Source organism: Nothobranchius furzeri, chromosome 5, assembly GCF_043380555.1.
Source record: "Nothobranchius furzeri strain GRZ-AD chromosome 5, NfurGRZ-RIMD1, whole genome shotgun sequence".
In the NCBI taxonomy this organism is placed as follows: Eukaryota; Metazoa; Chordata; class Actinopteri; order Cyprinodontiformes; family Nothobranchiidae; genus Nothobranchius; species Nothobranchius furzeri.
Genome location: NC_091745.1, coordinates 34,239,178 through 34,265,094, shown reverse-complemented (window position 1 = coordinate 34,265,094; position 25,917 = coordinate 34,239,178). Strand labels below are relative to the sequence as shown.

General features: G+C 47.4%; 1 long non-coding RNA gene across 1 annotated transcript; it reads right to left on the bottom strand.

Annotated features, from left to right (window-relative positions):
* Nucleotides 1–16,396: 16,396 nt before the first annotated feature.
* LOC107378815 (uncharacterized) lies at nt 16,397–20,097 on the bottom strand. Its single transcript, XR_001572126.3, has 3 exons — nt 19,910–20,097; nt 19,726–19,795; nt 16,397–19,260 (listed from the first exon to the last, which is right to left on the bottom strand). It is a non-coding gene; the product is annotated as an uncharacterized lncRNA (long non-coding RNA).
* Nucleotides 20,098–25,917: the final 5,820 nt, after the last annotated feature.

The window sequence follows — 25,917 nt, the reverse complement described above, 5'->3', positions numbered from 1 at the left end:
TGAATGTAAAATCCACCGAGGTGGCAGCAGGGCGTTACTCCACCAACAACCTCTCCTGCTGCAAGACAAACGTGATGGTTTGGCCTGGGGTAGTTAGACAATAAAACAGAGCAAATGGAGAAAAACAAATATCATAAGCAGGGAGTCTCTCTGGAGACCCAAACGATATGAAACTGTTTGCTGCTTTCCTCAGTCATTTAATCGCATTCTCCTTCATGTGCTGTTTATTTTTAGAAATCTTATCATTTAGATTTAGTCTGTGTGGATTTCTGCGAACTGGTCTGCGTATTGGGCTGATCAAAACCACTGAGACATGGCTGTGATTGGGTTTAACTGACGTGTCTGGGAACTACTGCACCACACCTGGATGCACGACTCCATAAAGGTGGGCTGTTGCCTGGAGGTGCAGGCCGTGTGATCTCAACTTGTTTTCTGTGCAAAGAAATAAAAATAAAATGCTGCTTCAAATTTGTCTAGAAAGTGTGTGCTTTAAGTAAAACAAGTCATCAGAGACTGGGAACTTTATTTGAATAATATTCAGGCTTCATATTGTGCAGAAGCTTCTCAAATTAAACAAAACCCTTGAGCTACCGGGAGTCTGCCGGGGCAAACCTTCAGAGGAAAGAAGGTTTAAAGTGTCTCATTTAGGAAGTTCATCCTGTTGATATTTATTTGGGAAACATTAACCCAACCCCCCCACCTACACACACACACACACACACACACACACACACACACACACACACACACACACACAAGAAAGAAAAATGAAATATAAAGCAGTGGCATTGGTTCTTTTATGATCAACTGTTTTGGCTAAATGGTAAAAAGTAAAACTTCTGTGGTGAAAACTTGTTTCATTAGTTCTGGTATTTTAAGGCCAACACAAAAGTGAATTGTTTGAAAGGTTCATACACGTTAACGTTAGCCCTTTAAACCATAGAGAAAACACACATAAATCAGTGGTTTATGAAGCTTGAATGTGAAATTACAGCATGAAAACCACTTCCGTATCAGCTGGTTTTGCATCATTAAATGAACGCAGTAGCATTGCTCTGATGGTACCAGCTAGCCTAGAAGTCTAGCCACAGCAGAAGCAAAAAGACTGAGCTCTGCAGGTCGGTGTAGCCACGCTCCATTGTGGCCTTAGCAGGTTTACGCTGGCCTGATCAGTTTTGTCTTTCCAATTATGGCGCTCAATGTTCATTGGGCAGGCTTTGCACCAGAGCTGCAGTGGAGAAAAACTACAAAGATGGTGTTGGCTCATGAATGGCTTGTTCGGCTCATTATTTAGAAAAAATGATGTATTTTTGTCGTCTTCCACAGAGGATGGCAGACTGCTGAGCTGTGGTGGGCTCATGGAGGGGGCCATCGGCTAGCACACTGCTGCTAACCACTTCTCCCTCTACTGATAATAACATTTTACTCTCTTTGACATTGAATGTGCTACTACTAGTTTACCCATTAAATTATAGATTCACTAGGATGAATACAATAAAGTTTATCTCTCACCAAATAGAATATTTACTAAGAAATCACAATATAACCATAAACACTACTTGGTATATATGTTTGTGTGTGTGTGTGTGTGTGTGTGTGTGTGTGTGTGTGTGTGTGTGTGTGTGTGTGTGTGTGTGTGTGTGTGTGTGTGTGTGTGTGTGTGTGTGTGTGTGTGTGTGTGTGTGTGTCTGCACTGTCTTCTCCATCCCCAGTGAGTCGTGGTGGATGGCTGCTTATACTGAGCCAGGATCCTCTGGAGGTTTCTTCCTGTTAAAAGGGAGTTTTCCTCTCCACTGTCGCTGCATGCTTGATTAGTATGAGGATTGCTGTAAAGTCACTGACACAAGTCAGTGGGTGTGTCCGAATCCAGAGGAAGGATGCTTACGAGTACGGGTCCTCGCTGGTCTAGCAAGGCCGGGTCCTTGCTAGACCGCTAGGACCGGAACCCAGCGGCTCTGAATTCGGACAGTCTAGCCTTCGCCTCTACGGTGGCCCGTAGGTCCCGTCACAGCCGTGGCGGCAGCTACACACAAAGGAAAAATGCTAAAGCTAGCGAAAATGGAGCAGGAATATTAAGGAGCTACAGCAGCTTCACGTCCATCAGCAGCATTTGTTCACAACCGTTTTCAGGTAAAGTAACTTTGTTTATTCTAGAAGCTTTCAGGACTTACATTTTAACTTTAGATGGTTTCATGTATGTTTTAAGCTACAGAATGAACTTGTTAAACGTACACAACACATTTCTACAGAGTATTATCATGTAGGTAATTAATATAAACCAAATGCATTATAAATGTTGAATGCAGCAGGATGTTTTCTAATTTTATTTGGACCGTAGAATTTCTTATTTAACATCAAATGAGGATAAAACGTTTTAAAAAACAGGCTTTTTAATAAAATAGCATTGGAATGTTTTCAGTGTGCATTTGTTTATTCAACTTAAGCCTAATAATGATTAGATCTGTGTTAAAAATGTAAATTCTCTGTAGTTTTCCCTGCTGTTCTTCAAACGGAACAGAACCAGTGTACTGCAGGTTGTTTTGTTTTACATTTTTCAATAAAAAACCTTTTTTAATCTATTACAGGTCAGCATGCACTGTGCTGCACATCTGCCTCTGTGCTGGTGAAGTTGTGGGTCTGGAGGATGAGTGTGAGGAAGATGTGTGTGGAGGAGGTCAGTGGTGCTCTGTCCTGCAGGAGGTACCAGCAGACCACCACTAGTGTTAACAGGCAAGTCATTTATGTAGAACCTTTATTAAAAACAACACTGTGGTTTTATTTGCTGAAGAGTCACAATTGTTATACTAGTGGATCCATAAACCATCTCCTCGTTTCGTATTTCTGAATACATCTTAGAGATGTAACAGCCGTCGTCTGAGCCAGCCCAGCAGTCCCTGTAGATGGACGATGGAGTGGACAGTGAGAGGAAGCGTCCCAAAGCTCTCTCTGCATGATGTTCCTCTGACCAGAAACGTCCAGCCACGGGTCTGCTCCAGCCCTCCATCCACGTCTGGATCCTCCTGCAGCAGATCCAGCTGCACTGTTAAAGACTTCCTGCTCACTCAGTTTAAATAAATGATCCAGGAAGAATCACTCAGGTTAATCCTGCTTTAACCGAACATAACTGGTCCATACTGGTTTTGATCTGTAAATAAGTGTAACCTATTATAAATAATCTTGTCTCCTTACCATCTTTTCATTTTCTGTTCATGTAACATGTTCAAAAACATCTGTAATAATAAAACTGGTGATAAAATCAATGACCAGAAAGAGTTATTTAGTTAGTATTTGTTTTAATAAATGTGTTCAAATATCAAACAAACAGCTAAATAACATTAACATGATGACAGTAGAAGGCCTTTCTCCCAGGATGACCCAACAGGTAAAGCCTCTCCTGACCCTGGACACCTGACGTCCTACAGAGAAAATCAGAGACCACAGGTGACAAAAAGACAAACACATTTTTACATTTATCCACATGAGAGGATAAAAATTCTATTCTCCACACTATTTTGACTTCATTAAAACGTGTCAGCTGTGTAAATCCCTGAATGTAAAACTATTTTTCACAGCAGAACTACTGTGGTTGTGTGTAAACAGCTTCACTCTTCACCTCTAAGCTTAATAAAAACGCTTCTTTGCTCCGTTGTCCTTAAAACAAATGACAAGTTTAATTCGACACACACACACACGCACACACACACCAAAAGGAATAACTGGGACCCGTGAAAGAAACTTGTTTTTGCTGATTCCTGCCTAAAATGTAATAAAAAAAAAAACAAATATACAAACGAAAAATGTCTATAAACAGAACCACTTTCAGCTTAGTTTTCTACCGCTATTTTTTTAACAAAGCCTGCTGGGATCAAGCTAGTTTACGGTGGGTTCCTATTACACATTCAAGCTAGTTTTCGGTGGGGCATGTTTTAGCCTTAAATTACATGAAAGAAACAATTTGCGGTATTAGATCTTATATAAAATACAAACCAAAAGTGCCCAAACACGTATTTTATTTTTTTGACCGCTATTTTTTTTTTACTTACATTTTAAGCTGTACTGCTCTCCCACTCCGTCCGCCATTGTTGTGAGTGTCGAGTCCAGCAACCCGCGCAAAGCATGCTGGGATACCCTTGCTCCTGTGAGGATCCATCAGACCCATCCTCGAAATGTGGGTGGAGCGAGGACGCATTTGAGGATGCGAGAATGAGTATTCTTGGAATTCGGACAGTACTCGTCGCTGCGCTGTGACGTCATGGACCTCAAAATGCGTCCTCACAAGCATCCTTCCTCTGGATTCGGACACACCCAGTGACTCGATGCAACCTGCTGGGTTCCTTATATAGAAACTTTTTACTGATTGGCTTAATGAACTGACCTGTATTGGAATTTTTACTATGTGAAGGTCCTTGAGACGAGTCTTGTCGTGATTTGGCGCTATAGAAATAAACTTGAATTGAATTGAATTGAATTGCCCCATCGGCTGACCTCTGTGGAGATCAATATGTCACTTTGTTTTTTGCTTTGATGGGTTATAACGTTGTTCAATAGCATGTAGTTTCACACACAACCATAGATCCCACCCCACAACTGAGCTCTTTCTATAGGTCATGCCAGACTACATATTCACATACATAGGATGGCGAGCCAGGCCAGGTGCCAGGACCAGTTCAGTGCACAAGCAATCTGCTAGTTTATCCATGATTAGATGTTATGCTTTATCTATCAAAAAAAAGACACAACAAATAAACTCCAGACTATCGAGATGTTCCAAATACATTCATTATATCCGTGAGCTGGACGTCGGCCCAAGCGAATAAAAGGGAGGGAAAGCCTCGAACCATCCAGTTGGGCGTTGGATTCTGGCTTTAAAACCCAAGACTTGACTTGATAAATCAAAACCAAATATGTTGGTGCGAAGCTGCTGCTGGCCTCTTTAGGGAGCCAGAAGTGTAGTCTTGGCAGCCAATCATCCTGGAAGATGAGTTTCTCCCTCGCTCATCTGCTTTTCTACTAGAGTAGGTCTAGTCTCATTATCTCATTTTATCTTTGAAAACATTTTGTGACTCATCAGGAGGAAATATGATGGAATCCAGGAATAGTCAAAAATAAAAATTAGAACAAGGACATAAACATCTGAATATCTCAAATGTAGTGTTGATGGTTGCTACATATTTATTAAAATGATCAATAAGATGGGATAAATCCATATTAATATGAAATATTAATCTGAGTGATCTTTGAATGCTTAATCAGAAGATTCTAGTTACTTTTCTTATTCACGAACCATAAACACACTTTGTATTAATTCAGACAGAGTCAAGTATATAGTTTATAGAAATGAATTTATTTATTTTTCCTGAACTAATTATTACACATGACAAGGTATGAATGGAAAGATGGATATGAAGTGATTTAATGTGATGTGTGGAATGTTGTAATGGACGCTAGATGTTCTTAGTAGAACCTTTCTTCAGTGTCTGAGAGAATTTGTGGAGTCTGGGTTGTAAAGGAATTTGGCTATATGTTTGTTATACTATAGATTTGTTTATAAAAACCATCCAACGCAATCTGTGTCGAATCTACGATACCCTTTTGTGGAGATTCTCGTGCGATCCAGGGGGTCAAGAGGTGGTGCTGGACGCTGCCTGTGGAGTGGACCTCTCAGTATCAGGAACCCGTAGATTAGCTCCGATAGGATACGTCTAGTGTGAGATCTCTCCAGGTCACAACAGGAAGCTGGAATGGTTGTTTGCGTCTAAGTCTGTTTGTTGGCTCTTAGAAGAGCCACTTGTCTGGTATCAGCCGCAGCGTCACAGAGAGTCTTTGACCTGAGATCAAAAGATGGGATGGCTTCAAAATTGGTGTTCTCGAAGTGGCCGGTTCGAGAGTCAACGAGAAATTGAATTAATTCCAGAAACATTTGTGTTTTATTAAAATCACTGTGTTGACAGATTTGGAAAACCAGAATTTGACACGAATGAAGGCTTTATCAAAACATCTCTCAGACGTCACGCCTTCAGTCAGATCCTCCGAGAGCTTGGCTCTTTGTGGGAATGAGAATGTTTTAAAAACACTTATGTGAAGTAAATATTAACATTAATAAGTATCTTATTGTGAGTGTAGATATTGATTAACTTGTTAAATCAAACACATACTGATCTGATGTAGATAAGATCTGAAATGTGTCACACCCTGTCCTGTCTCCCCATTTGGTTCAGCCATGTGTCTCTATTAATTCCTCCCACCCGCCTCTCGTTTTCCAATCACCCAAGCTCCCAGCCCTCTTGTATTTAAACCCCTTCATTTCTGTGTCTCTTGTTGGATCATTGTTTCTATGCCCTGCATGCTTGATATTAAAACTATTGTAAAACCGTTCCTACCTGTCTGCCTGCCTTCCTCACCTGCGTGTGGATCCTCACCTCATCTCCGCTTCGCTCACCGGCATGTTTGTGACAGAATGATCCAACCCAGTAAAGGATCCAGCGGGGAGGTTCTTCCTTGGGAGTGTTTGCTCCAGTTTTTAACCGCTGATCTCCGACCGGCTTCTCCTCCTCTGGGCTCGTCTCACTGCAGACGCCGAACCCCGGCTGCGACGATCCCCTTCTCCCTCCCGGAGCTAGATGTGAGGTTGGACCAGGGGACGCAGTTAGACCGCTCCTGCTACGTGGGCACCAGACTGGATGTGTGCTCCCCGGGAGCTGGCCCACGGCGTTGGGAAGGATGCCGGGCTCCACCGACACCCCTGGTCCCGGGACGGAGCTGCGAGCTCGCCGCAGCTCCGGCTCGCCGCACCAGCTTGAACCCGCCCCAGTCAGACCAGCAGTCCCGTCTCTGGTCCAATCAGTGCCTCTGTCATCTGCAGGCAGAGGAACCATGCCTACAGCCCAGCTGACAGAGCTCGCCAGCCTCCAGGCGGAGCTTGGCCGGATTCGTCAGCTCGTCAGCCTCCGGGAGTTCCAGCTGGACACCCTATCCTCCCCGAATTACCAGGAGAAGGTTCCGGTCCAGTCTGCAGCTCCCTCATCTCTTGGCCAAAGGATCGAGCCCGCAGTCCACCCAGCAGAGCTCGCCGGTCTCCGAGATGAGCTGGCCCAACTCCATCAGAGCCTCAGTCTCCAGGAGCTCCAGCTGGACAATCTGTCCTCCCTGCTCTCCCAGTTTCCGGCACCACCAGTTCAGTCAGCTCCTGTCCCAGCGGTGGTCCCGGAGGTCGCACCGCATCCAGTTCCAGCGGTGGTCCCGGAGGTCGCACCGCATCCAGTTCCAGCGGTGGTCCCGGAGGTCGCACCGCATCCTGTTCCAGCGGTGGTCCCGGAGGTCGCACCGCATCCTATTCCAGCGGTGGTCCCGGTGGATGCATCACAGCCAGTTCCCGTGGTGGTCCCGGAAGTCGCACCGTATCCTGTTCCAGCGGTGGTCCCGGAGGTGTTGCCGCGTCCCGTTCCCGTGGTGGTCCGAGAGGTCGCACCGCATCTAGTCCCAGCGGTGGTCCCAGAGGTCGCACCGCATCTGGCCCAGCCTGTCCAAGCGGTCCCATCTGCAGCAACTCCTCCTCCACTCCAGAAGCCGACGCCCCCGGACCAGAAGTCGACGGTCCAGAAGTCGAAGGTCCAGAAGTCAACGCCCCCGGACCAGAAGTCGACGCCCCCGGACCAGAAGTCGACGGCCCAGAAGCCAACGGTCCAGAAGCCGATGCCCCCAGACCAGAAGTCGACGGTCCAGAAGTCGACGCACCTGGACCAGAAGTCGACGCCCCCGGACCAGAAGTCGACAGACCAGAAGTCGACGGTCCAGAAGTCGACGCACCTGGACCAGAAGTCGACGCATCCGGACCAAAAGTCAATGCCTCTGGACCAGAAATCGACGCACCCGGACCAGAACTCGATGCCTCCGGACCAGAAGTCAATGGAGGTCGACGCCCCCAGTCCTGAAGTCGACGCCCCTTCCAGTCCTGTGGTCGACACCCCTTCCAGTCCTGTGGTCGACGCCCCTTCCAGTCCTGTGGTCGACGCCCTTTCCAGTCCTGTGGTCGACTCTCTTTCCAGTCCTGTGGTCAACGCTTTTTCCAGTCCAGAGGTCGACACTCTCTCCAGTCCAGAGGTCGACGCTCTCTCCAGTCCAGAGCTCTTTCCAGTCCAGAGGTCAACGCTCCTTCGTATCCAGAGGTATATGCTCCTTCGTGTCCAGAGGTCGACGCTCCTTCGTGTCCAGAGGTCGACGCTCCTTCGTGTCCAGAGGTCGACTCTCCTTCGTGTCCAGAGGTCGTTGGTCCCTCGTGTCCAGAGGTCGACGCTCCCTCGTGTCCAGAGGTCGACGCTCCCTCGTGTCCAGAGGTCGATGCTCTCTCCAGTCCAGAGGTCGACGCTCTCTCCAGTCCAGAGGTCGACGTTCTTTCCAATCCAGAGGTCGATGCTCTTTCCAGTCCAGAGGTCGACACTCTTTCCAGTCCAGAGGTCGACGCTCTTTCCAGTCCAGAGATCGACGCTCTTTCCAGTCCAGAGGTCGACGCTCCCTCGTGTCCAGAGGTCGACGCTCCCTCGTGTCCAGAGGTTGACGCTCCCTCGTGTCCAGAGGTCGACACTCCCTGGTGTCCAGAGGTCGACGCTCCCTCGTGTCCAGAGGTCGACGCTCCCTGGTGTCCAGAGGTCGACACTCCCTGGTGTCCAGAGGTCGACGCTCCCTCGTGTCCAGAGGTCGACGCTCCCTCGTGTCCAGAGGTCGACGTCCCCTCCAGTCCAGAGGTCGACGTCCCCTCCAGTCCAGAGGTCGACGTTCTCTCCAGTCCAGAGGTCGACGTTCCCTCCAGTCCAACGTCTTCGCCATCTCCAATCCAGTGGTCGACACCGTCTCCAGTCCCATGGTCGACGCCGTCTCCAGTCCAGTGGTTGAAGCCGCCTCCAGTCCAGTGGCCGATGCCGCCGCCTCCAGTCCAGTGGCCGTCGCCGCCTCCAGTCCAGTGGCCGACGTCGCCGCCTCCAGTCCAGTGGCCGTCACCGCCGCCTCCAATCCAGAGGTCGTCGCTGCGGCCTCTAATCCAGAGGGCGTCGCCGCCGCCTCCAGTCCAGAGGTCGTCGCCGTCGCCTCCAGTACAGAAGTCAAGGACGTCTCCTCCGGCGTCTCTGCCTCCGGTCACCACCAGTCCTGCCCTCACCAGATGCAGGCCCCCAAGAGCCCATCGTCGCCTCCTCCTCTGCCACAGATGCAGGCCTCCAAGAGCCCGTCGTCGCCTCCTCCTCTGCCACAGACGCAGGCCCCCAAGAGCCCGTTGTCGCCTCCTCCTCTGCCACAGACGCAGGCCCCCAAGAGCCCGTCGTCGCCTCCTCCTCTGCCACAGACGCAGGCCCCCAAGAGCCCGTTGTCACCTCCTCCTCTGCAGAAGATGCAGGCCCCCAAGAGCCCGTTGTCGCCTCCTCCTCTGCCCTAGACGCAGGCCCCCGGACTCTACTGGTCCCTGCCTCCTCTCCATCGGTCTCTCGGTCCCTCTTGGCCCTCCCTCCGGGTCCCCCTCCTCCCCCCCTGCTCTGTGTTCCTATGGGCGTCTGGAATCCGCCCTTTGGGGGTGGGTGTGTGGGGGGGTGGGGGAGGGGGGGGGGTACTGTCACACCCTGTCATGTCTCCCCATTTGGTTCAGCCATGTGTCTCTGTTAATTGCTCCCACCTGCCTCTCGTTTTCCAATCACCCAAGCTCCCAGCCCTCTTGTATTTAAACCCCCTTCAGTTCTGTGTCTCTTGTTGGATCATTGTTTCTATGTCCTACGTGCTTGATATTAAAACTATTGTAAAACCGTTCCTACCTGTCTGCCTGCCTTCCTCACCTGCGTGTGGATCCTCACCTCATCTCCGCTTCGCTCACCGGCATGTTTGTGACAGAATGATCCAACCCAGTAAAGGATCCAGCGGGGAGGTTCTTCCTTGGGAGTGTTTGCTCCAGTTTTTAACCGCTGATCTCCGACCGGCTTCTCCTCCTCTGGGCTCGTCTCACTGCAGACGCCGAACCCCGGCTGCGACGATCCCCTTCTCCCTCCCGGAGCTAGATGTGAGGTTGGACCAGGGGACGCAGTTAGACCGCTCCTGCTACGTGGGCACCAGACTGGATGTGTGCTCCCCGGGAGCTGGCCCACGGCGTTGGGAAGGATGCCGGGCTCCACCGACACCCCTGGTCCCGGGACGGAGCTGCGAGCTCGCCGCAGCTCCGGCTCGCCGCACCAGCTTGAACCCGCCCCAGTCAGACCAGCAGTCCCGTCTCTGGTCCAATCAGTGCCTCTGTCATCTGCAGGCAGAGGAACCATGCCTACAGCCCAGCTGACAGAGCTCGCCAGCCTCCAGGCGGAGCTTGGCCGGATTCGTCAGCTCGTCAGCCTCCGGGAGTTCCAGCTGGACACCCTATCCTCCCCGAATTACCAGGAGAAGGTTCCGGTCCAGTCTGCAGCTCCCTCATCTCTTGGCCAAAGGATCGAGCCCGCAGTCCACCCAGCAGAGCTCGCCGGTCTCCGAGATGAGCTGGCCCAACTCCATCAGAGCCTCAGTCTCCAGGAGCTCCAGCTGGACAATCTGTCCTCCCTGCTCTCCCAGTTTCCGGCACCACCAGTTCAGTCAGCTCCTGTCCCAGCGGTGGTCCCGGAGGTCGCACCGCATCCAGTTCCAGCGGTGGTCCCGGAGGTCGCACCGCATCCAGTTCCAGCGGTGGTCCCGGAGGTCGCACCGCATCCTGTTCCAGCGGTGGTCCCGGAGGTCGCACCGCATCCTATTCCAGCGGTGGTCCCGGTGGATGCATCACAGCCAGTTCCCGTGGTGGTCCCGGAAGTCGCACCGTATCCTGTTCCAGCGGTGGTCCCGGAGGTGTTGCCGCGTCCCGTTCCCGTGGTGGTCCGAGAGGTCGCACCGCATCTAGTCCCAGCGGTGGTCCCAGAGGTCGCACCGCATCTGGCCCAGCCTGTCCAAGCGGTCCCATCTGCAGCAACTCCTCCTCCACTCCAGAAGCCGACGCCCCCGGACCAGAAGTCGACGGTCCAGAAGTCGAAGGTCCAGAAGTCAACGCCCCCGGACCAGAAGTCGACGCCCCCGGACCAGAAGTCGACGGCCCAGAAGCCAACGGTCCAGAAGCCGATGCCCCCGGACCAGAAGTCGACGGTCCAGAAGTCGACGCACCTGGACCAGAAGTCGACGCCCCCGGACCAGAAGTCGACAGACCAGAAGTCGACGGTCCAGAAGTCGACGCACCTGGACCAGAAGTCGACGCATCCGGACCAAAAGTCAATGCCTCTGGACCAGAAATCGACGCACCCGGACCAGAACTCGATGCCTCCGGACCAGAAGTCAATGGAGGTCGACGCCCCCAGTCCTGAAGTCGACGCCCCTTCCAGTCCTGTGGTCGACACCCCTTCCAGTCCTGTGGTCGACGCCCCTTCCAGTCCTGTGGTCGACGCCCTTTCCAGTCCTGTGGTCGACTCTCTTTCCAGTCCTGTGGTCAACGCTTTTTCCAGTCCAGAGGTCGACACTCTCTCCAGTCCAGAGGTCGACGCTCTCTCCAGTCCAGAGCTCTTTCCAGTCCAGAGGTCAACGCTCCTTCGTATCCAGAGGTATATGCTCCTTCGTGTCCAGAGGTCGACGCTCCTTCGTGTCCAGAGGTCGACGCTCCTTCGTGTCCAGAGGTCGACTCTCCTTCGTGTCCAGAGGTCGTTGGTCCCTCGTGTCCAGAGGTCGACGCTCCCTCGTGTCCAGAGGTCGACGCTCCCTCGTGTCCAGAGGTCGATGCTCTCTCCAGTCCAGAGGTCGACGCTCTCTCCAGTCCAGAGGTCGACGTTCTTTCCAATCCAGAGGTTGATGCTCTTTCCAGTCCAGAGGTCGACACTTTTTCCAGTCCAGAGGTCGACGCTCTTTCCAGTCCAGAGATCGACGCTCTTTCCAGTCCAGAGGTCGACGCTCCCTCGTGTCCAGAGGTCGACGCTCCCTCGTGTCCAGAGGTTGACGCTCCCTCGTGTCCAGAGGTCGACACTCCCTGGTGTCCAGAGGTCGACGCTCCCTCGTGTCCAGAGGTCGACGCTCCCTGGTGTCCAGAGGTCGACACTCCCTGGTGTCCAGAGGTCAACGCTCCCTCGTGTCCAGAGGTCGACGCTCCCTCGTGTCCAGAGGTCGACGTCCCCTCCAGTCCAGAGGTCGACGTCCCCTCCAGTCCAGAGGTCGACGTTCTCTCCAGTCCAGAGGTCGACGTTCCCTCCAGTCCAACGTCTTCGCCATCTCCAATCCAGTGGTCGACACCGTCTCCAGTCCCATGGTCGACGCCGTCTCCAGTCCAGTGGTTGAAGCCGCCTCCAGTCCAGTGGCCGATGCCGCCGCCTCCAGTCCAGTGGCCGTCGCCGCCTCCAGTCCAGTGGCCGACGTCGCCGCCTCCAGTCCAGTGGCCGTCACCGCCGCCTCCAATCCAGAGGTCGTCGCTGCGGCCTCTAATCCAGAGGGCGTCGCCGCCGCCTCCAGTCCAGAGGTCGTCGCCGTCGCCTCCAGTACAGAAGTCAAGGACGTCTCCTCCGGCGTCTCTGCCTCCGGTCACCACCAGTCCTGCCCTCACCAGATGCAGGCCCCCAAGAGCCCATCGTCGCCTCCTCCTCTGCCACAGATGCAGGCCTCCAAGAGCCCGTCGTCGCCTCCTCCTCTGCCACAGACGCAGGCCCCCAAGAGCCCGTTGTCGCCTCCTCCTCTGCCACAGATGCAGGCCCCCAAGAGCCCGTCGTCGCCTCCTCCTCTGCCACAGACGCAGGCCCCCAAGAGCCCGTTGTCACCTCCTCCTCTGCAGAAGATGCAGGCCCCCAAGAGCCCGTTGTCGCCTCCTCCTCTGCCCTAGACGCAGGCCCCCGGACTCTACTGGTCCCTGCCTCCTCTCCATCGGTCTCTCGGTCCCTCTTGGCCCTCCCTCCGGGTCCCCCTCCTCCCCCCCTGCTCTGTGTTCCTATGGGCGTCTGGAATCCGCCCTTTGGGGGTGGGTGTGTGTGGGGGTGGGGGAGGGGGGGGGGGGGTACTGTCACACCCTGTCATGTCTCCCCATTTGGTTCAGCCATGTGTCTCTGTTAATTGCTCCCACCTGCCTCTCGTTTTCCAATCACCCAAGCTCCCAGCCCTCTTGTATTTAAACCCCCTTCAGTTCTGTGTCTCTTGTTGGATCATTGTTTCTATGTCCTACGTGCTTGATATTAAAGCTATTGTAAAACCTTTCCTACCTGTCTGCCTGCCTTCCTCACCCGCGTGTGAATCCTCACCTCATCTCCGCTTCGCTCACCGGCACGTTTGTGACAAAATGGATCATTGCAGGAACAATATTCATTTAATAGCCATCATTGGTTTAGCCACAGATTATTCAAACATTTGATTTAAACATCTTGTTCATTCAACACATTTGATTATTTCAATTTATAAGCTGTAAAGTTATTTATAATTCAAGATGGCTTTTCCTCAGAGTGAAAATGCAGGAGTCTGCATGAGGCCTTGAGCACCGATGTTATGGCGTCTTGTCGTAGCAAGAACTGTGGCAGAGTCTTGTTTTGGAGTTCGGAGGTCAGCCAGACGGTGTGTTTGTGTCTGCAAATTAAAGGTTACTTTCTAGTCAATTTGTTGGTAAGTTACACATACATGATTATTATTATTACTTCATAATCAAACAACGGATTCAAAAAATGTCGGCTGGGAGATTTTCTTTGAATAATTGTAATTTCAGTTTTCATTGTATGGATCTCCTCCAGTGAGTAACACAGCCACCTTTATATGTCCCGGTCATCTCGGTGGCGGTAATGTGGAGCAGCTGTTTAACACTCTTGTCACAAACAAGCATGTCTTTATAACATCAGTAGTTGTTCTGACTGAAAGGAGAGTTTCTCTGTGACAGTTTGACACGAACTTTAGTTTTTACTGGTTAACTTTGAAATTAAAGGATTTAACGACAGACCCAAAAACTTAATGCATGCTCCATTCTTCGAAGGCTAAATAAGAATTAAGGGAATTATAGGGCAAAATGTCTTTATGACCCCTTTTTGCCCCTATCCTCTAATCAGTGAGGGACACCATCAATAACAATGACTTTGGCAGAGAACAGCCTCTTCATGTCTGTATGACATCCCTCTCTGGTTTACTCTGACCTTGACACTGATGAGAAGATGACACACAAAAGATTTTATAAACATTTTCATGTTAAAAGTTACCTAAACCGTTGTAGTTTCTTCAAGATACAGTGGCAGTTTGTGTTTGACAAATGTACTAATGAGTATAAAGACAAAACCAATGAATCATGAGAACAAAAATTGCTTTAAAGTGACTGTGTGTATTTTTCCTGGTGATGGGGGTAGTTGAAACCTAAGTTGTTGCAAGCAAACTGTGGGTGTTTCGCAATGTCAAGGCGCCTGTCCTTGCAAGGCCAGGTGCCTTACTTACGAGGACACTGTCCTGCCTTGGTCAAAGAAAATGGTTAAATAGAATAGACTTGCGTCACGTCATTGTGGCTTCCACATTGGTCACGTAACGGCATGTGACACAAGAGACCACTATATATTTTACATGTACTTGTTTCAATATAAATATACAACAAGCCTTTTTAAATTGTGTAAATATTTGTTAAATTAAACTTATAAGCTAGTTACTACCCGCTAGCCACCGAAGCTGCAACTACTAAGCAACTAGCCAACCATAGCTAACTTCTTTGGATCTAAAATAAACATTTAAAATTAGCTGACGTACATTTACATTTTACATTTGCCCTCTTCAACTTCTTTGGATCTAAAATAAACATTTAAAATTAGCTGACTTACATTTACATTTGAAATTTGCCCTCGAAGAAGCTGCCGGCATCAGATCTGCCATTCTTTTGAAAATACCACGGTGTATTCTGGATAATTTTTGACCATCTCTCGTGTATCCTTGCACAGCTAGCTAAACGGCTAACAAATGGAGACTACACACCTCGGTAAAACATGAACATCAGAACACGTTTTGGTGGCTCCTGATGACGTATCTCCTAGGCAACCAGGGCGGGGCCAAGACATCAAGGTGAGGTTCCTTGGCATTGAGAAACACCCCGTATTTTTGTGTTGGAGTAAAGCCCTGGGGAGTGAAAACTTCAGCAAAATGACAAGCAGATCAAACTTCATTTCATCAGTGGCAACGAGTAAAGACATAAATGTGTTAAACAGCGATTATGAATGGTGAAAGTTTTTTAACCATTTGTTAAAAATCAGTGAATGCTTTTTGTCCTCAAGGGCTCCAATAGAAGGAAACATGGCGTCTAACATGGCGTCGCCCTGAGACTTAGGGTGTGTCCGAATCCACGGGCAGGATGCTTATGAGTACGTGTCCTCGCCGGGTCCTTGCTAGACCGCTAAGACCAGAACCCAGCGGATCTGAATTCAGACAGTCCAGCCTTCACCTCTATGGTGGCCCGTAGGTCCCGTCACAGCCGTGGCGGCAGCTACATGCAAAGGAAAAATGCTAAAGCTAGCGAAAATCAAGCAGGAATATTAAGGAGCTACAGCAGCTCTTCACGTCCATCAGCAGCGTTTGTTCACAACCGTTTTCAGGTAAAGTAACTTTGTTTATTCTAGAAGCTTTCAGGACTTACATGTTAATTTTAGATGGTTTCATGTATGTTTGAAGCTACAGAATGAACTTGTTAAATGTGCACAACACATTACTACTGAGTATTAACATGTAGGTAATTAATATAAACCTAATGCATCATAAATGTTGAATGCAGTAGGATGTTTTCTAATGTAAACTGGACCTTAGAACTTCTTATTTTGCATCAAATGGGGTAAAATGCTTTAAAAAAAACAGACTTCTTAATAAAATAGCATTGAAGTGCTTTCAATCTGCATTTGTTTATTCAACTTAAGCCTAATAATTATTAGATCTGTCTTGAAAATGTAAATTCTCTGTCGTTTTTATTTAACTGCTGCTTTTCTTTAAACCAACCAGTGTACTACAGGTTATATGTTTTGTTTTACATTTTTCAATAAAAACCTCTTTTTTTAATCTATTACAGGTCAGCATGCACTGTGCTGCACATCTGCCTCTGTGCTGGTGAAGTTGTGGGTCTGGAGGATGAGTGTGAGGAAGATGTTTGTGGAGGAGGTCAGTAGTGCTCTGTCCTGCAGAAGGTACCAGCAAACCATAGGCTGCATGGTGGCGCAGTGGTTAGCGCTGTTGCCTCGCAGCACGAAGGTAGCAGGTTCGAAACTCAGCTCGGCTGCGGCCTTTCTGCATAGAGTTGCATGTTCTCCCCATGCATGCGTGGGCTTCAAGCCGGGTACTCCGGTTTCCCCCACAAATCACAACATGCCCTATAGGTTAAAAATTGTCAGTCGCTTTGGATAAAAGCGTCTGCTAAATAAATAAACATAAACTGCTGTTAACAGGCAAGTCATTTATGTAGAACCTTTATTAAAAACAACACTGTGGTTTTATTTGCTGAAGAGTCACAATTGTTATACCAGTGGATCCATAAACCATCTCCTCAATTCATATTTCTGAATACATCTTAGAGATGTAACAGCCGTCGTCTGAGCCAGCCCAGCAGTCCCTGTAGATGGACGATGGAGTGGACAGTGAGAGGAAGCGTCCCAAAGCTCTCTCTGCTGACCGTCCTGTATGATGTTCCTCTGACCAGAAACGTCCAGCCACGGGTCTGCTCCAGCCCTCCATCCACGTCTGGATCCTCCTGCAGCAGATCCAGCTGCACTGATAAAGACTTCCTGCTCACTCAGTTTGAATAAATGATCCAGGAAGAGTCACTCAGGTTAATCCTGCTTTAACCGAACATAACTGGTCCATACTGGTTTTGATCTGTAAATAAGTGTAACCTATTATAAATAATCTCTTCTCCTTACCATCTTTTCACGCTCTGTTCATGTAACATGTTCAAAAACATCTGTAATAATAAAACTGGTGATAAAATCAATGACCAGAAAGAGTTATCATTTAGTATTTGTTTTTATAAATGTGCTAAAATATCAAACAGCTAATTAACATTAACATGATGACAGTAGAAGGCCTCTCTCCCAGGAGGACCACCAGGTAAAGCCTCTCCTGACCCTGGACACCTGCAGTCCTACAGAGAAAATCAGAGACCGCAGGTGACAAAAAGGCAATAAACACATTTTTACATTTATCCACATGAGAAGATAAAAATTATATTGTTCACAAAAACACTTTTTGCTTCATTATAACGTGTCAGCTGTGTAAATCCCTGAATGTAAAACTACTTTTTACAGAAGACCTTCTGTGGTTGTGTGTAAACAGCTTCAGTCTTCACCTCTAAGCTTATTAAAAACACTTCTTTGCTCCGCTGACCTTAAAACAAATGACAAGTTTAATTCGCCACACACACACACACACACACACACACACACACACACACACGCACGCACGCACACACACACACACACACACACACACACACAAACAGGAATAACTGGAACCCGCGATACAAACTCATTCTGGCTGATTTCTGCCTAAAATGTAATTTAAAAAACAAATATACAAACGAAAAATGTCTATAAACAGAACCACTTTAAGCTTTTTAGGTTCTACGGCTAGTTTTTAACAAACTTACGTTTAAAACTTCGTAGCTCTCCCCATTTTCTCTTCCTGTTGAAAATCCACAGCCGGCACACAAAGCATGCTGGGATAGCCTTGTTCTGTGAGGATACAACAGACCCGTCCTCGTAATGTGGGCGGAGCAAGGCCGCATTTGAGGACACGAGAATGAGTATTCTTGGAATTCAGACAGTACTCGTCACTGCGCTGTGACGTCATCAACCTCAAAATGCCCTCTTACAAGCATCCATCCCGTGGATTTGGACACACCCTTAGACCCGCTCCTTGTATTTTAGAATGGATTTTTATGGTTATATGTTAAGAAGCCGTCAGTATTTTTATTTTGACTATCCCGGGCCAAATGTTTTTATATTAATTCATTTTCAGCAACATTTTGATGGAAATTTCCAGAGATGAATGATATCAACTACACATTGTCCCTTTAAAGACAGACTGAAGCTAAAGACATCATACAGCCTACTTTTTAGGCCAATCAGAGGCAAGATGTTTGCATATCTTGAATCTTAATGAGTAGCCCCTACACACCGGAAGCATTAGTGGCACGTCTCTGCTTCAAATAGAATCTGTTATAGTGTGTGGGAGCGATTCAAACCAGCCGCGTCTGGAACGTTTTCAGGTGGGTCACAGAAGCACCTTGCTGCGCCCCACCGCTATAGATGGGATTGGGTTCTGTTTTTGCCTCAAGCCGCTTCTGGGACATGACAATTTCCACAGATAACATAAAGCTAGACAGGAAATCCTACAGTTTCAGTAAAACCCCCCCGGAATTTTCAAAATAAAAGATGGTTGCAGCAATGCCACTTCATAGCTATGTAGATTACGCCAATACGTGTGACCTAACGGCTTGTTTACTCCCAGCACCGTTCCAGAAGTGCAGCAGTGTTTTTCCTGGCTGCAATCCTGGCAGTGGAGAGGAACATCATCATATATGACATCAAACAGCGATATCAAACGTGATTTCCTTGTGTTTGGTTTAATGGCGGATGTTCTCTTCCTTGTATAAAGTACAAATTTCCCCACCAGACAGTCATTTCCTCCTTTATCAGGTTAGTCAGATGAAGGTGAAAGTGCTTCAGAAATTAGCAGCGTCTAATTTTTTCAGAGTGCTCTGCCTTGTTTTTTGTTTAAGTCCTGCCAGTTTTAATCATCCTGCTCCTACGATTTCTCTCCTGTGCTCCCAGTGAGCTCCTCTGATTCATAGTTAATAACGTGTTGCGTTTGCGTCGTGCAAAATGAAAAGGCTCGTACTGCAGCTCCCATTAATACTGAACCAAAACACTCAAAGGAAACCGCAAATGTGCTGCATGACTCAAAACACTTTCAATAATTATTGCAAAGGCACTAATTAAGTTTTGAACAAGGCTACACCAGAACGTTGAAGAAATGACAATAAATGTTGGAGCTGGATGAAATGGTGATTAATAACTGACTCTTAAGCTCCCCATCTGTCCTAGAGTCAGTTATCCGTCCACTCCAGCTAAACAAGGACTCAAGGGATGATCCGGACCTGCGTGTAGACGAGAAGTTCTTCACAGAGACCCTTCATTCCAGCCCAGCATTAGCGGTGTGATTGAGTGTGTGCTGTTTACCATCGAGTGTTGGACCGCTGGCTGGTTAGTTTTCCGTCAGCAGATATGCCTGTCATCACATAGGTCCAAGAGCTTGCCCCTGGCCAAGATATGAACTAATATCAACCTCCGATAGCACTAAAGTATGCCCCAAAATGTGTGTGTGTGTGTGTGTGTGTGTGTGTGTGTGTGTGTGTGTGTGTGTGTGTGTGTGTGTGTATGTGTGTGTGTGTGTGTGTGTGTGTGTGTGTGTGTGTGTGTGTGTGTGTGTGTGTGTGTGTGTGTGTGTGTGTGTGTGTTTGTGTGTGTGTAGTACAACAGATAAGAAAGTGTGTATGTGTGTACATGGTTGGAAAAGACGGTAGCATGTGTGTGGGTGTGTGTGGGGGTGTGTGTGTGTGTGTGTGTGTGTGTGTGTGTGTGTGTGTGTGTGTGTGTGTGTGTGTGTGTGTGTGTGTGTGTGTGTGTGTTTGTGTGTGTGTAGTACAACAGATAAGAAAGTGTGTATGTGTGTACATGGTTGGAAAAGACGGTAGCATGTGTGTGTGTTTAATAGTCTGCTTACTGTTTTATGGTGGCAAATCGTTCGTTCTGTCTCATCTCACACACCGCTGGACTGCAGGGTCTGCATAAGCCTGATAACACACAGAAGCGCTAGGTCAAGCACACCCACAAGCAGTAGCTCTCCCGCACTCTCTGCCAGACATTGTTGCATCCAGACCGATCCAGACCTACGCAGACACACGCACCTTGGCTAAACCCTGACTTTCCAGAGCAGTAAATTCAGCAGCCTGTTGAGTAAAGTGTAGCTCCTGCTGGGAAGGTCAGGTTAAGTTGTTGGAGCTTGTATTTGTGTGAAGCTCTGTGAAGGCTAAAACTTCTGTGGTCCGATGCATTGTGTTGTTTTCTGTTCCTGCAGGATCGTATGAGTTGAATCCTTAAAGTGACGGTGTATATTTTCCCTGGTGACGGGGGCAGTACTTACCTAAATCATTGCAGGCAAGCAATATTTTTGTGTTAGAGTAAGACCTTACTAACGGGTGGCCATTAGGGTCAAAAGTCCCTGGTAGCACAACCTCCAGCTAAATGACAAGCACCTCAGACACCACAAGTTTGTAAACACATTTTGTCCTCATGGGCTCTCGTAGAAGGAAACATGCCATCGCCCAGAATCATAGACCCACTCCCATGTATTTTAGACCTGATTTTCATGAATTCATGTTATGAAGTTGCCAATATTATTCAACAGATTTCTCCCATTTTAGATATAATCAATCTATCCTTAGTAAATGGATGTTAAGGTTGATGCAATCAAACCTTTACTTAAGAAGCCTCTGGATCCAGATGACCCAATGAATTATAGACCAATATCTAACCTTCCATTTTTATACAAAGTCCTGGAGAAAATAGTGGCCATCCAAGTATGTGAGCATCTAAACACTAATGATCTGTTTGAGGAATTTCAGTCTGGTTTTAGAGAGTATCACAGCACTGAAACTGCATTAGTGAACGTTACAATGATATTCTCATGGCCTTGATAAGAATCTTGTGTCTGTTCTAGTCTTGTTAGATCTCAGTGCTGTTCTCAGGGAACATTTTCTAAGTGACAAGTCTCGCTTCAGTCGGAGGAATCTTCCTGCATGCGCCCTGGTTCTGCGACGCGCTCCAAGCCCATCTCCACATCTTCAGCTCACTGTGCGCCGTACGTACACGCTGACAGCGAGCTGCGCTGAGCAATGTCCAGCTCAGATATTCAGATGGGAATCTTTTCTTGAGTGATTTAGCTACATCTGCGATGTGCGTAACGAATAAAATGTCAGTTCGTCTGCATGCGTCGGGGTAATTCTTTCTATTCTTTCTCCGTCAAAATAAACGGTCGAATACGGGAACTGTCCGGTCAACACAACACAAGCCCTGCTTTTAACTGTTCTGTTTTCTTGTGAAAATTGTTACAAATTAAACTTGATTAACACCAGAGCCAGGCGCACTGCGCCGTTATCTCCGTCACTGTAAATGAGGGAAAAACAAAATGATCGGATCCTTTTCTGACCTTCCCCACCTACAAAGTTTAATTACAACAATCAAACGTGACAGAGCCTGGATTTGTATTCTGAACAGTCTAAACATGTTTTAAAAAGAAACGTATGACAAAAGTGGCACCTGCTCAGTAAAACCACCAACAGGGTGAAAAATATAAAAATATTGTAGGCAGACGGGCTACAACTTCTGGATCCACTTTATACAAATCGTTTTATTGATTATCGTCTTATGAAAGATAGCTTTGACGTACACGAGCGACCGGTACTGGCTGCTGTCACCTGTTGTGATTGGTTAAAGCAGCTCTCTGCTGTCTGAGGGTAGGCCCCGCCCACAACGCCACGGCTGCTGTGGCTCCCAGTGTTTTCTTTGCTGTGGGAAACGTGTAATAATGGCTCTTTGATGGGAACAGGTTGCCGACCCCTGGCTTAGATCCATGAAAAAAACAATAAAGCACTGATTTCCCACATTGACTATTCTGCACAATTATAATGTTAAATGTCATTGGAAAGCTATTGTGTGTCACAAACATTTTAATATGAAACCTGTCAAATCAACCCATTAAAAACTGTTTTCTGATCATTAGTTAATGTGTCAGGCTTTAAAGGATTAACTGTCTCTCTAGGCTGATAATATCATTGCACACGGCTGCAGATTTCTCTCTCTGAGTCTGAATGGCAGTTAGACTGTGAGAGAGAAGAGAACCATGATTAATACGACTAGCTCTTTTCTCTCCCAGAGAAAGGTAAATCTTCTATAACTGATTAGCTACAGATTTACCTGCTGTATGCTGAGTGCTAAAGCCTAGCACTGCCAATAACGTTATAATGATGAACTAATTTCATTAACTTTAAGTAACGTAGACATTTCTTTAGAAAATAGCTCCTTATGTCCTCAACCGTTTTATTTTTGCCTTCATCCTCACTTAAACTACTTTTTTGAGACTCTTATTTTGAAAAATGGCAACGGTGTTCTGCTGAGCTGTGGTAGCTTCATGGAGGGGGCCATCGCCTAGCACACTACTGCTAACTACTTAAACATTCTCCCTCTCCTGATAATAACATTTTACTCTCTTTGACATTGAATGTGCTACTACTAGTTAACAGGGTCCATCTGGACTCATGAGACCAGTTTTAAAATTGCATTGGACAGTTCTTAACCCAGTTTTAGTTGTTTCTGCATCTCTTTAGATGTTTGCTTGAATCTTCAGCAACGGGACAAATGTTCTTCTTTTGTATGTTGATACATTGTCAATGTGGGCACTGTTACCTCCTGGTGGTTGAGCTGGGTACTTCAGCATATTTGTAAGAAGACTGTTGATGAAAATTACTTTAGAATTGCACAAGTGAATGTGATTTTAATATATCTGGAGTGTTGTGGTCATTGACTAAATAGACAATACTTCCAGTGCAGTTAAATTTGAACAGATCATCATGCCACATCTAACCCTGGTCTCTTACCATTTGGAGCACCTGTAAACACACCGCAAAGTATTTCAGATAAAGTGATGTGGCTTGTTGTGAGTTTTAGACACAGCACAGAGTAACACAAACAACTTCTTCCATTACCTGACTGCATTTGTGCAAGTAATGCTGTTTTAAACTGCACAAAACAAAAAAAATGAAGTGAGAAAAGTGACAAAATTGAGGAGATGGAGTAAAAAACACAGATAAGAGAAGAAGAGTTAGGAGAACTGATAGGAGATGGAGGCGGGGATGGGGGGTGTCCATCAGCGAGAAGCAGAAAATGGAGGCAAGGGAAGATGAGAGAGGGATAGATAGGTGAACCGAGAAGGAGTGAGCAATCACATCTCTCCAGCACAGAGGTTATGAAGCTATTGAACTCACACGGTGCTATAATAGAAGGCATGAACTTGTGTGTGTGTGTGTGTGTGTGTGTGTGTGTGTGTGTGTGTGTGTGTGTGTGTGTGTGTGTGTGTGTGTGTGTGTGTGTGTTTGTGTGTGTGTGTGTGTGTGTGTGTGTGTGTGTAAAATAGAGTTAATACTGCTGGCTCTGACGGTAATTTTGGCCTGTCACTCTTCTAAAGGCCATCTCTGCAGGCCATCATCCAGCCGTACAGACATCTGCACACTGAAAATGTCACCATTATCACAGTATGGTGTGTGTGTGTGTGTGTGTGTGTGTGTGTGTGTGTGTGTGTGTGTGTGTGTGTGTGTGTGTGTGTGTGTGTGTGTGTGTGTGTGTGTGCTTTTTTTTAGTTTTTTTGGTCCTTCCCTCTCTCCTCGTCTCTCTGTATTGACTGCAGGCTGTAAATATTTACGTGTGCCGAAGCTGCACGGATCGATCGCTCTTCGTTTCCGTCCCACATCGATGGGGGTCAGTTACATTCAGACTTTTTCAGCAGCTGGTTCATTTTTTATGTTGCTCCTCATCGTTTTTCTCTGCTTCAGTCACAATATAATCAGACACGCGTTTGTGCAACAAGCCCCAGGAGTTGGGCCTGTTGACAAGATTAAATGTTCCTGTAAAACAGGAAAAAGATGAGACAGACGACAGGTGCTGTTAATCTTTGCCTCACTCCCGCCGAATTGGAGAAGGGGTCCTCTAACCCTGCTACTCTGTCTCACTACTCAAGGCGCCACCCTGTGGCCTGTTATTGTAATCGCAACCAAAAGAAAGACATCAGCAGTGTCAATTTCTCTCATTTCAACCATTACAGTTTCTAATGGGACTCCACATTAGTGAGTAAAACTACCCCCTTCAGCTTTTTGTCATAGTAAGACATGTTTTTCAAACTAGACAACCTACTTTTCTCGCTTGCTATTCTGTACGCTTCTGACATCCTTTTTGCCCACTTGTCTGTATAACGTTTGTGTGATATTATCTGTTTCTCCCCAACTAGATCAAATAGGATGTCTACAGGAAGACACAGGTAATGTTCAAATAATAGAAAATGCAGGGAAAAGCCTGTGGACTCATGACACGTACAGTTGTAAGCGTGAACTGTGTGGTAAATGCTCTTTCCAATTGCCCTTTTCTCTCTCACCTGATGTTCTAAGCATCTGTAAAAGAGTTTTGTTAAACCTCTCGGCAGGATTGCCTTGAGGATGATATGGTGACGTTCTTGAGTGTCCAGTACCTGATTTCTTCCTCAGTGTCTTGAAAAGTTAATTTTCAAACTCATGCCTTTGGTCGTGATGGAGTCGTGCAGGGTATCCAAAGCGTGGGATGAACTCTCCAAAGATCCGCTCAGTCGCCATTTTCCCAGATTTGTTTTTGGTTGGGTGTACCTGGGCAAACCTAGTAAAGTGGTCCAGGAGGACCAGGATGTATTCGTATCCCCCTCGACTTGGTTCCAGGTGGAGGTAGTCGATGCAGACCAGGTCCAAAGGCGAGCTGGATGTGATGGTGCCCATAGGAGCGCGTAATTGGGTTGTTGTTGTTTTGTGCTGATTATACATGCACACTTCCTGGTAACATAGTTTTCTACGTCGTTCTTCATGTGCAGCCAGTAGAACCTGTCCCTCGCCAGCGCCAGGACTCTCTCTTTGCCGACATGTCCCATATTGTCGTGTAAGTGCTTTAACACCGTTTCTTTGTACTTAGCAGGGAGGATTAGTTGTTGTCTCTCACCTGTCCGCCTGTACATTAGTCAATTTTCAAAATGTAATTTGTTCCATTCCTTCAACAACTTTCTTGTTGTTCTGCTCATGGTGTTTCTGACATCATTAGTTAAAACTGCCATTTTCTCCTTTAGTCTGATTACTTCCCCAACAGTTTTGTCCTCTGTTTGTGCTTGAGCGAGTTCTTCTTTGTTGATTATAGGAATAACAATTGGTGGATCCTGGGCTATATTCTCAGCAAGGGCTAGGGCAGCAACCCATGCAACATCACTTTCTTGAGCCACTCTAGCTCCACCCCAGGCTGCTTGAACCACCTCAGGTGATAACTCCTCAGTACACTCACTAACGTACGTGTCCATATTAAGGGGGAGACGGGATAGGGTGTCAGCATCAACATTGGCCCTGCCGGGTCTGTACTTGATCTCAAAGTTAAAGTCTGACAGTTCCCCAACCCAGCGATGTCCCACAGCAATAGCTTGGCTGTACTCATTATGTAGGTTAATGGATTGTTATCCGTATAGACAATAAAGTGTGGGGCGTAGTACAGGTAGTCTCTAAAACGTTCGCACACTGCCTGTTTAAGAGCTAGAAATTCTAGCTTACCGCTATGGAGGCGATAGTTCTTTTCCGCTGCGGACAATGTCCGGGACCCATAGCCTATCACCCGTAGCTTTCCATCCTGGCGCTGGTAGAGAACAGCACCAAGGCCCTGTTCTGAGGCATCTGTGTGAAGGCAGAAAGGTGAGTTAAAGTCTGGGTAGGCAAGGACTGGAGGGCTGGTGAGCATGTTAACTAAGCGTTCAAGCACTTGCTGATGTTTACTGGTCCACTCAACAGGGGTCCTAGACGATGACTGGGGACCTCTAGTCTTTGGTTGATGTGATAGATGGGTTGACCTGTCCATTTTGGCCTTTAACAGTTCATAGATAGGCTTTGCAATCCTCAAAAAGTCTTTGATGTAGCTCCTATAATAGCTGAGGAAGCCGAGAAGGCGCCTTACATCACCGACTGTCTGAGGTGTCTTTGTTTTTAGAGATTGTATTGCGTCTAAGTCCTTCGGATCGATTCGCAGACACAAGGTGGCCCACATACCTTACTTCTCTGCAAAATAGTTCACATTTTTCTGGTCTTAGCTT